We start from the raw sequence: 11,975 nt of genomic DNA, 5'->3' as shown, positions 1-11,975 counted from the left end.
AATTACTTTACCAAAACCCTGTATTCACCCATTTTCACCTCCAAAATATGAGTCAGATGATGCAATATCTACAATTTCCGATATCGCAGTACCTGAGCTCTATTTTGAATAATGAAAGTATTTTTAAAAAATACTATCTACTAGTATTGTATCATTTGGACATGTGTATACACAATATTAAAACTCAAAACCAAAATTACCCTTTAACAAATCTGCCACAGATGATTCCACAAACTGATAATCATAGTAAGTTACAAGTTTACAATTTAGATTTACTGAACACCTCAATATTTAATTCCTCGGAAATTCCTTTTAATATTACTACCAATCCTATAAAACCAGAAGATAGCAGGCATTCCGAATTTAACAATATATATGAAGGCATCTCAATGCAAATAAAAAGCTATTAGATACTAGTCATGAATGGAGCTGGGTCGGTGAAAGTAGTATCACAAAAGGGATGCGGGGTCGTGCGAAGAAAAAATATTATCAAAAACTACAACATAAATCTAAAATATATTCTGTAGACATAACAATTTTAAATAATATTCCAGGTTGGTTCGTATGTAAGATTGCATAAATCGGGAAATAGATCTCGAAACTATCTATTTTGCAGGATTTTGTCCTTATATGAAACTGTTCTGAACACAAAGAGAATGAAGATAGAACATTTTTATACATATAACCAACTTTACAACTCTGGTGATAAGATTAACGATGTAAAGTCATATTGTTTTAATTTCAATTAGAACATATTAATAAAATCTATGAAAAGAAATCAAAAGTGCTTTCGAGTGACAGATATTGCGGATAATATCAGCGTGGTTCCATACAACGAATTTTTGGAGATAAGTAATGGTGACGAAGTTAACAAAAAGCTTAAGACTTTTTATATTCAAGAATAGAATCTATAATCATATTATTATTTCGTCAAAATTTAATTATATTCTTTAAAAAATTTTGATTTTAATGATTATAAGGAAACTTTTGACAAATAAATCATGAAAATAATTTTATTTTATCCAATCAATGTTGCTTAATCTGATTTACGACATATAATTCTATTTTTAAGCCGAAGATTTTAGAATCCTTCAATTAAAAATTATTGACATCTATACTATAATCCTTCATTTAAGTGATTGTCAATTTGTTTCCATTAAAAAATTTGGTTAAAAAGCATGAATAAATTTGATAAATTTGATTAAATATGGTTAGACAGGAAGATATTAGATATCATTTTGTCGGACTTGATAATAGCAAAGAAATATGCTAACCTAAATTATGTCAATTGTTCAGATTGAACATTTACAGAACAATAAAGTATATTATGTAAAAAAATACAAGGAATAATAGAATGTTGTTCAACCGCTAATTAGCCACAAAAAGAATTTAGTTTCTAAGCAATAACAATCTTGAAGTAGCATCTAATTCATAAATTAATGACAGGAGACTACTAGTTAAACCTCACAATCGTCTAACGCGAATTAAAGTTAGGAATGTCATAATTATGATCTTCTTGAAAATAAACTTTCGCTTCTCTATGATTTTCAAGTAAAGATTATCTTATTTGTTAGGGCTTGAAATGGAGTTGTCGCAGGGTGCTTCAATAATTATATAGATATACTATGTGACAGGTAAGAGGCGGAACCTGGAGGCGGAATTTTTAATAAACAATAATTTTTTGATTTAATTTTCATTGGAAAATCATTTAGGGTTAGGGTTACGGTTAAGGTTACGGTTAGGGTTAGGGTCAGTTTTTCACTTGGGGAAAAAGTGAAATAAAGTTGAGCAAAAAATGTATATTTGAGTGTTTTAATAAATATTTTAGTATACAATTTTAAATTTAAAAAAAATTTGAAAAATTCCGTCTCTTACCTGTGACATACTATGTCACCGGTTTCTCAAAAACCGGTGACAATTTAATTTTTTTACAACTCTCGCACGTGTTGTACAGACAAAACTGTTCACATTGTCAAGCCTCCCTGTACCACATCAACCATATCCACACGAGCACTTGCAGCACGACTCCAATTGGCACAAGGGAATGTCCCCCCAGTTCCGTATGGACGATGGGGCAGGAAAATAGTGAGAAATTTACTCTCACTTCCGATTCTACTTAACACTGACTTGCAACTCATTCTAAATGTAGGCGCTTACATCGAAAAGGTTTTCCATTTGACAGTCCACTTGTTCTAACTGACGCTTCATTTGACCCCTTAACTATTTATATATGTCGACTAAAAATACACAGATTGGAAAATCATCATATGTTATGTCGACGTGTTCTATCTGAAGTGATATTTGGTCTCATTCTACCACGACATGAATTCATGTTTTATTTCTGACTCGCTGTTTATCGCTCTTGGCTGGATACTTGACCATATATTTTGATACGTGCATATTTATCACTGAACAGACTCCTGAGGAGTGACATAAAAATGAGCGAAAACATCTTATTTTATTAAATCTCTAAAAAATACAAAATTTTAATATACATAATGAATTCTTGAAATATAAGCAAGGAACAGGTCGAGTACTACACTTACTACTTTGAGATACTGCGGGCAGATTACGTGTCTATATCCGGTTATGAGTATGTAATTGAACACTAAAAAATCCAAATTGTTTTTAACAAAATCCAAATTGTCCAAAAATTTGTTGGGCTTTATTTGGAAGACTGCCGACAAAGACTAAGACGGGCGAATAAATAAAACTGAATTCGTGGTTCCCATATACATGTTAGTGCTGTTCATTCACCGATATTCTGTCGACCCATCGAATGCACAATTTAGTTCGTCAACAAGTCACGATTTACACATGAATATGATTTTGCGCTTTGTCGCTTATGATTTATAAAGCAAAATCTGATGTCTGGCCACATCTTCAGTTACACTTCTTATAATTATCAACAAAATTTTTTAATGTCTTATTTGTGTTTGAAAGACCAATTGATTCTTAATAAACATGAAATTCTTATAAACCTTTTTTAGGGTCATATTTTTTTAAATAGACCAAAAATCTTATTTTAAAATGCTTTAAAACGTAATTAATGCGATTTGAATTTTCAAATAAATTCTCAGAACGATCAGATTAAAATAATTTATTTTGTTCAGAGCACTGATGGGCAGATTCATGTGAATGCGCAGTCTAGATTCATGCATCGATAACTCGTTTCTGATTAAATGCTCTCTAAGGCTTTCTGCAACACCAATGTCTGGATATATGCCTTCACCCTGTTCTCAACCCAGATAATTCTTGAAGAATTTTGACACAATTCCGTCCTAGGTCATCACGACAGGGACGATTTTTACTTCCCCCAAGGGATTGTTTTCAGTTCATTTGTCAGCAAGTCGTATTTGTGAAATTTTTTCACTTCGACCTGTTTGGAACAATTTTTTGAAGTGATCTATTCTGGATAAGTGTAATTGTGTCGATCAATTTGTCTTGAATAAAAATATTGCGTTTGTTATTTGGGATAGCATTATCCATCTGAAGGATTGTGTCAACTCGGATTTCAAAAAAACTATTGGTGGTAACATATTGGACTGAATATATTCTAATTATTTAAACAGACAAAAGAAAGTTAGGATTAGGATTTGTCAGTGGCAGCACAGCGGATAGCAAACGAGCTACTTCGCAAGATTGCTATAGACAGGGTTTCCCAATTTTTTCCTTTCGCGACACCCCTAAAAATATTGACTTTATCCTCGGCATCAATACATAATATTTTAAAAATATATTTTTAGAAAGTTTTTACCTTAAAAATATCAACAAAAAGAACTCTTTTCGAAAAATTAATGTGAATAATTTAATTTTTTTACTATTACAAAAATTATTTAAAGTTTTTAACAATTCTTTCAAGGTCCCGGGGCACCCATTTTGAGAAACATGCTCTAAATCAGCGGTTCTCAACCTGGGGTCGAAAATCAGCCCAGATTGATCGTAAGGGGTCGAAAATGAAATACTTGGGGGTCGAAAGTAAATTTAATAATTTTTTCATTTTAAATTAAGTTAGTTTATTTTTAAAGTGGTAAACCTTTGTTTTTTTAAAATTTTTAAAATTACCATGCTAGTTTTTGTTTTTGTATGAATCGTTCTACATTAAAAAGTCGTCAATATAAAAATGAATATTTGGCATTTGGATTTATAAAAAATTCCTTTGATAATAGACCATACTGCTAGCTGTGCAATGAAACCGTCAAAATTGTTGGATCATCTTAGAAGAAAACATTCGGATAAAAAGGATAGACAATTAGAGTACTTCGAAGAACTAAAGTATTTACTTCGTAAATAAAAAACGATTGACACTGTTTTTACAAATAGCAATGAAAGAAACAATAGTTGTTATTGTTTAAAATTATATATAGGAGAACTAATTGCATCCTATAAAATTGCAATGATTATTGCCAAAAATGAGAGTTCCCACGTTTCTGGTGAAAATCTCATCAAACCATCTATATCAGTGATTCTATCAGATTTGATGGGTTTAAATCCTGACGAAATTTTAAATCTGTGCCAATTAGCAATGATTCAGTTTGCCGCATGATTGACAAAATGTCTGATAATGTTGAACATATTTTATGTGAAAGGTTTAAAAATGGCTATGCGACAACTCGCCTACTTAAAATAAATAAAAAATTTTATTTTTACAAGATTAAATCTAATTAATTGAAATTTCAACAATTTTTTTACTTTAATCCTTATTATGACTGACTTTGAACTGCTTAAAAGCCAAAGAGGTGGCAAACTTTTACTACACCGGAACTATTTGTATAATACAGATAGAAAAAAAGACGGTCTTACCTATTGGAGGTGCAGAAATCGAGAATGCAGGGCGAGGTGCACGGTGGATGCTCAAAACAAGTTGAGCACAAAAATGCTCATAATCATGGCCCCTTTGAGGATCATGAGATAAAAAGCATGAAACTAGTTTCTGACCTGAAAAATGTCGCAAAGGCGTCAGAAGACAGAACTAGGAATGTGGTGTCAAGAAGCCTCATTGGAGCCAATGTTGACGTCATTAAAATCTTGCCAAAGGAACGTTTATTGACTCGTCTCGTTCAACGGGAAAGAGAAACACTGATGCCAAATTTTGTTCCGACCATTCCTGAAATTCCTGAAAGTTTGTGGTATAATGATCGGGGCGAAATTTTTTATCGCAAGGATTCTGGAATTAATGATGTAAATCGTTACGTCATTTTTTGTTCGGATTATCAGATTGACATTTTGAAAAAATCAGATGTCTGGGTTATTGATGGTACCTTTAAAAGCGTGCCTAATCAATTCGAACAAATGATTACAATACAAGGAAAATACTTAGGTAAATTCTGGCCTCTTGCGCACGCTCTTTTGCTCAACAAAACAGAAAATGCCTACTGTGCATTATTTGAAGAAATAAAGACACTTGTTGTTACTTCACCAGCAAGTATTTTAATTGATTTTGAAAAGGGGTTAATTAACTCCACAAAATCAGTTTTTTCGTCGTCTAATGTATTTGGCTGCAATTTCCATTTCGGCCAAATCATATGGCGGAAAATACAATGTCTTGGTCTTGTGGGAGCCTACAAAGACGTTTCATCGTGTGAACGAAAATTATTGAAAAAATGCTACCATTTAGCTTTCATCCCTGTGGAAAATGTTTTAATGGAATTTGAAAAATTTTCTCTTGATGCGACAGGAAAAGAAAACAACCAACAAATAATGAATTTTTTGATTTATTTTAAAAAACAATTTATTGCTGACCCATCTTATGACGTCAGTTTTTGGAGTTGTTTTCATCGGGTATTAAAGTCAATGCCCAGGACGACCAATTCATTGGAAGGTTGGCATAAGCTGTTGAACAGTTCTTTTAACAGAGCGCACCCAAATTTGGCAGCTTTTGTCAATGTTTTGGCCAGGGAAGAACAAAGACTTTTTGTGAAAATGACACAAATTAAGTCAGGAAGGTATCTTGAAGTGTCTGCGACAGACTGCAAAAAGGAACTTGAACTGAGAATAGCATGTGAAAATTTTTGTGAATTTAAAGTAGATTGCTATTTTAAGCTAATTGATGGTTTGATTTGCTTTAAAAGTTCAGAATAAAAAGTAATTGTTTTGAAATTTTATTTTATTTACTCTTAAAATATTTTTCTTCGTAGACGAGTTGTCGCTCAACGGTTTAAAAATACTATTTTTTCGCTTCAAATTGACGAAAGTCATATATGTGACAACCAATCAATTTTAATGGGATATGTCAGGTTAATCTTATTAAATGCTTACCCTTTAAGATATTTTGACGATCATGCTCTTCTTACAGAAGATTTATTATTCGTCAAATATTTGGAAACTGATACTACTGGATTTTCTATTTTTTCTATAGTCAAATTATTTTTGGATGAGAAAAAGATTCCATATAAAAATTTGGTTTCTTGGGCCACATATGGTGCAATGTCTATGGTTGGGAAGTATAAAGGATTTGCAGCATATTTGAAAAAATTGTTCTAATGTGATTCATATACATTGCGTTCTACACAGACACTATTTGGTTTCAAAAGCTCTTTCACCAATTCTACATGAAACGTTAAATATAGTTATCAAAACCATTTTATTTTATAGGTGCGATAGTTATCAAAGGGAAATGCATTAGAACGATTTTTAATATTATTTGACACAATCGTGAATTTTCTAACTTCCGAGGGTGACAAAAATTTATCAGAATTAATTGTATCGAAAAAGAAAGAAATTGTTTATTTGTCGTGGATTTTTTTATTTGTCGTTTATTTGTCGTGGATTTCATTAGAACTTCAGCGAAATTATGTGACGTTAATAGATTGTAAAAGAATTATTCAAATATTTATCGAAACCGAATTCCAATCAATTTATCAAACATTTGACGATGAAGACATTAACAACTTTTTGCAACATTTATTAAGTATAGAAAAAGATTTGATTCTCCGAGTCCAAGATATTCTTGAATTAGAAATTCCATCTTGGATCATTAATCCTTTTTTGTCGAAGCCAGAAGAAAAATAAAATATTCAAGAGGAATTAATTACTTTAAAATTCAATCCAGAATTAAAACTATACTATGAAGATTCAAAAACGTCAGTTATTTTTTGGCAAAATATCAAAGTGAAAGAGACTTATCCAAAATTGTGGAACGAAATAGCACAATTGCTACTCTATTTTCCGTCGAAGACATTTGCTAGAGCTCGAAGAGGAGGAGAATCGACTCAAAGCAGACGCAATAACTAAAAAATCAATTTTATCTGGACGTTTCAAATAATTATATTGTCTGTTATACAGTGCTCGTCAAAAAAAATTGCTCAGCCATTTTTCATGCTTTTATTGACAAATTAATAAAAAATTTAATCTTACGCTTCATTTTTTATTCTAATTCTTAAGTATATTAATTTATTTATGCGATTTTATTTCAATATAAGGAATTTAAAGCATAAAAATTTAAATCTCGTGACAAAAAACATTGCTCACTTTTCTTGTTATTGCATATGCCACGTTCTCCCAAGAAACAGTTAGCTGAATTTAAAAAAGGATGATTATTGCATACTTTAAACTTTAAAGAGGGTAAATCAATCAGAGAAATCTCAAAAATACTTAATTTGCCGTATACCACAATTTCATTTAATATTCGAAAATTTCGAGAATTTGGAACACTGCATCGGAGACCGGGCTCAGGACGTCTTCCGAAACTAAGTTCCCCCAAATACAATTTTTATGTAATGAAACCGAATCACATCCTACATTGTTGGCAGTGGATTTGTCCAACAAAACTAAAGAAACTTTCAATATTGATGTTTCCCCTAAGACAATTCTGAGAACTTTGAATAAAAATGGGGTATATTGTCGTGTAGCAAAAAGAAAGTTATTGCTTTCTCAAAAAATATTATTTCGAGATGGTCTGCGTCACTACGATTTTTATCGATATCTGATACACTAGGTGCAAAAAAAAACCGTTTTTTTAAATACGGCATATTTTGCAAAGATAACCGTGATTTTTCTTTGTCGATATCGAAAGGGATCATTAAATTAACCCTAAATCAATTTTGTTATATTTTTTTTGTATTGTGTTATATGTCTAAATTAAAAATTTTAATTACACGAGCGCAATAAAAAACCGTTTATTCTGGTGAGTGTGACATTTTTTACTTTTTTTAGAATTTTAACCCTCGATAAAATTACGAATGCTTGATGTAATAACAAAAGGAAAGATTCTAAGCTTGAATGCGTTAAATTGGACCACTAAAAAAATATCTGACGAGCTTAATATCCCGCGATCAACTATCGCTGACTTCATCCGAAAATTCATTAAATATGGTACGACTGAAAGAATGAAAGGTTCGGGGAGACCAAAAATTCTTAATAAGGACGATATCCTTATTTTACTCAACCTGGTTAAAGAGGACCCCCAAAAAAAAGCTGATTGCTTAAGGAATGATCTCCGTAAAATAACCGGAAAAACAGTCGGTAAAAGATCCATCGCAAATTATTTAAGAAGGGAGCAAATATATGCTCGTGTATGTAGAAAAAAACCATTATTGAACAAAATAAATAGTGAAAAACGCTATAACATGGCAAAGCATTTCATTACTGTGCCAAACACTGAATGGATGAGGACAATTTTCAGTGACGAATGCAGTTTCGAAGTTTTTAATATTAAAAAACGGCAATATTGTTATCGGAAAAACAATACAGGCCTTCAAAAAAGCAACCTTTCGCCTACTGTAAAATTTGGAGGGGGGAAAGTTATGGTCTGGGGCTGTTTTTCCTATTACGGAATGAGCTCGCTTGCTTTTATACACGGGAATATGAATTCCGCACTTTATATCAACACACTATGTAACCATTTATGGGAATCTGCAAAAAAAATGGAGCTTAGTGACTTTATTTTCCAACAAGACATGGCACCATGTCATACTTCCAAGATGACTATGCGATTTTTTCAAGAAAAGAAAGTAAACCTTTTACCATGGGCACCTCAATCACCGGATTTAAATCCGATCGAACATATATGGGCTCATATGAAGAGGGAATTAAACACCTTTCATCCAAAGAATGTTTCGGAATTGAAAGAAAAAATCGAAAATATTTGGAACGAAATACCGATTAGTTTTATAAAAAAATTAATCGAAAGCATGCCGAATAGAGCACAAAAGCTTTTTAAGGCAAAAGGGGACCATATTGAATACTAACTTTAAATAATCAAAAATAAAACGGTTTTTTATTGCGTTTGATTTTTTGTTAGTTATAATTTGTTAAGTAAAAATGATTACAAGTTCAAATATAAAAATAAAACTAGTGTAAAAAATGATAAATTATTCAATTCTTTAATAAAAACAATATAGTTGCATAGTAAATTTTTGATATTTCGAAAAAACGGTTTTTTTTGCACCTAGTGTAGTACATGGAAATCGGTGATATTCTCAGATGAGTCAATGTTCGATGTTTTTAACAACAGAAAACATCAGCTTGTTTACAGAAAAAATAAAACGGAGTTAAAGTCGACCACTGTGCTACCAGATGTAAAAAGATGCTGCATGGGGACTATGTTAGAAGGCATAATGAAGTAGTTAGGTGTATTCATTTTCATTTATGTCGAGAATTCGGACTCAAGAATGAGAAGAAGCTGAAAACTCACTCTGTACAAACTGTGTCTGTTAATGAGTTTGCCGAAATCAAAGTGGACACCTCCATTAAAACAGACATAATACTAGAACATAACAAGCCCGATTTGTTTGTCTTTGACAAGAAGAACAACCGGATATTCCTGATTGAGGTTGGGATAACATCTGCCCCAAACCTACAACAAGTGGAGGTAGAAAAACTTAGAAAGTATGACCTTCTATCAAAGGAACTGGAGTTGATATATCATGCCAATGTGAAAATAGTACCGATTGTATTAACTTGGGACGGACTTGTCACTTCAAAATTCCAACACTATGCACAATCGTTGAACATCAATGAGAGAACACATGCGTATATATAATCACTCACTATCAAAAAAACCCTTGAGAGCATGATTGTTTCCTATAGGAACAGAATTGAGCCATGCCAAAGGACTCTCGAACTGGACAAAAGAATAAAAGTTATTTATCGACAAATAGATATGACCATAACTTCGCCACTGCCTGTCAGCACTTTCCAAGGAAAGAGGCTGGCATCCTTACCTGAGGAAATATCAGAATATAGCAGATTGAGAAAATTATACTTTAATTAATACTTAATTGATTCATTTGGTGCTTTGAATAATAAAACATAATAAAATACTACTTAAAGATGTTTACAAAAAAATAAATCAGAATAATGCTATATAGACATAAACATTAATGAACAATTTTTTTGACGACCACTGTATATAAAATTTTTAAGGGGTCAAAAAAATTAAGTGGTCGACGAAAAATTAAGTGACGAGTAAAAAAAGGTTGAGAACCCTGCTCTAAATCAAAATCAATGTTTTAAAAAGAGAAAAAAATAATATTTTCTCAAGTCTGAAGTTATGGAGGAGGATTGTTTTCGACTTGCAATTAATTTAAACGCCGAACAACAATTATCACAGTCAAATACTGCGTGAATTCGTGTACTTGGCTTCATATTTCCCGGAACTAGATTGTGATTTTTGTAGACTGCGACATAGCCAGAGAGTAGATACACAGCAAAAAGGATACTAACAAAGATTTCATTTTACTGGGGATGTCTTCTACTTAAAGATTTTTTTATTTGATCCTTTTTTGATACTTCGTTATTTTAAATAGATTTCTTGTTAGTAGATAAATCAGAATAAAGATGGAGCAAAAAAACAAAATTCAAAGGGTATAAAAACCAATATAAAAATGCCAAAATAATAAAATAAATTGACTTTTAAGGAATAAAATCAAAATAAATGATACAAATAATAAAATTTCAAATTCTGAAATCAGGAAATGAAAGTTCATAAAGAGTTATTCCTTAAAAATCAAATTAAATAAGAATGTAGCAAAGTAAACATAAAATAACAACAAACTAAGTCAACCACGTGTATCAGCGTGTTATAATTTATTAGTCTTACCTTTAAAAATAGGTTAACCATAGTGTAAAAATTTTAATTTTAATAAATATGAATTTTATTTATATTTTCAAGAAGATTCTCTTCCTAATGTCAGTGAAAAGGTGAGTCGCGGTCTTGCCGAAGATTCCTGAGGTCTCTAAAAACTTTGAACTCTCTCACTGGAATGTCAATTTCGTGAAGAACCATGCCACGAAATGGAGTATTGAACCAACCCTGAACCAGAATGTAATCGGAGAAGTCAAAATGGAAAGAGTCATACTTCCGCATGATTCCTTATTACCCCAAATTTTTGCACTTGTAATGGACCCTCTCAATGGAAATCTGAACACAAGTACCCAAAAGTTATGATGGATAACCAAAATTATGGTTTATTATATATACAACAATGACCTAAGAATATTTTTTCAAAAAGAAGATACAATGATGATTATGATGAACGAGGTAAATAATTTCTTCCGAGCTGCCAGACTGGAAAAAATGTCGAAATATCCGCAACTAATCTGGCTGACCTTGGGTCGGAAGAAAAAACGATTGATGGGATGGAGGTCACAGAGATATATTTGAGTGCTAAAAGATGACGCCATGTATTGAAAAGCGAAATCTTTTTGGGAATCAATAAAGACAAAATTAAACTCGTACAAGTTATTTAAAGCCCTTAATGTGCACGAATAATCCCTCTATAACTACAACATTGGGTTCGTCGATATTGAATCACCCAAATTTGAACAAATTGAGAAAAATGTACGCAATATCGTTTTACATCAACGAATTCACTTGAAACCTGCAAACAAAGAAAGGCTTTACCTACCAAGAAGCCAACTCCGTACACGATTTGTATTCACTGCTTATAAAAGTGAACTGATACTTTTCTAAATTCTTCCTGATAGAGAGAAAGTCGCGTCACTGCCTAAGGAAAAATTGGATTCTGCAGATA

The 11,975-nt window shown here is 31.8% G+C and overlaps 1 long non-coding RNA gene across 1 annotated transcript; it reads left to right on the top strand.

The window, feature by feature from the left end:
• The first annotated feature begins 408 nt into the window (after positions 1 to 408).
• On the top strand, positions 409 to 853 carry LOC118761101. Its single transcript, XR_004997153.1, has 3 exons — positions 409 to 523; positions 555 to 719; positions 750 to 853. It is a non-coding gene; the product is annotated as an uncharacterized LOC118761101 (long non-coding RNA).
• The last annotated feature ends 11,122 nt before the right edge of the window (positions 854 to 11,975 follow it).

Source organism: Octopus sinensis, unplaced genomic scaffold, assembly GCF_006345805.1.
Source record: "Octopus sinensis unplaced genomic scaffold, ASM634580v1 Contig08735, whole genome shotgun sequence".
In the NCBI taxonomy this organism is placed as follows: Eukaryota; Metazoa; Mollusca; class Cephalopoda; order Octopoda; family Octopodidae; genus Octopus; species Octopus sinensis.
Note: the sequence above shows the minus strand (reverse complement) of the source record. Positions and strands in the feature narration are given on the sequence as shown.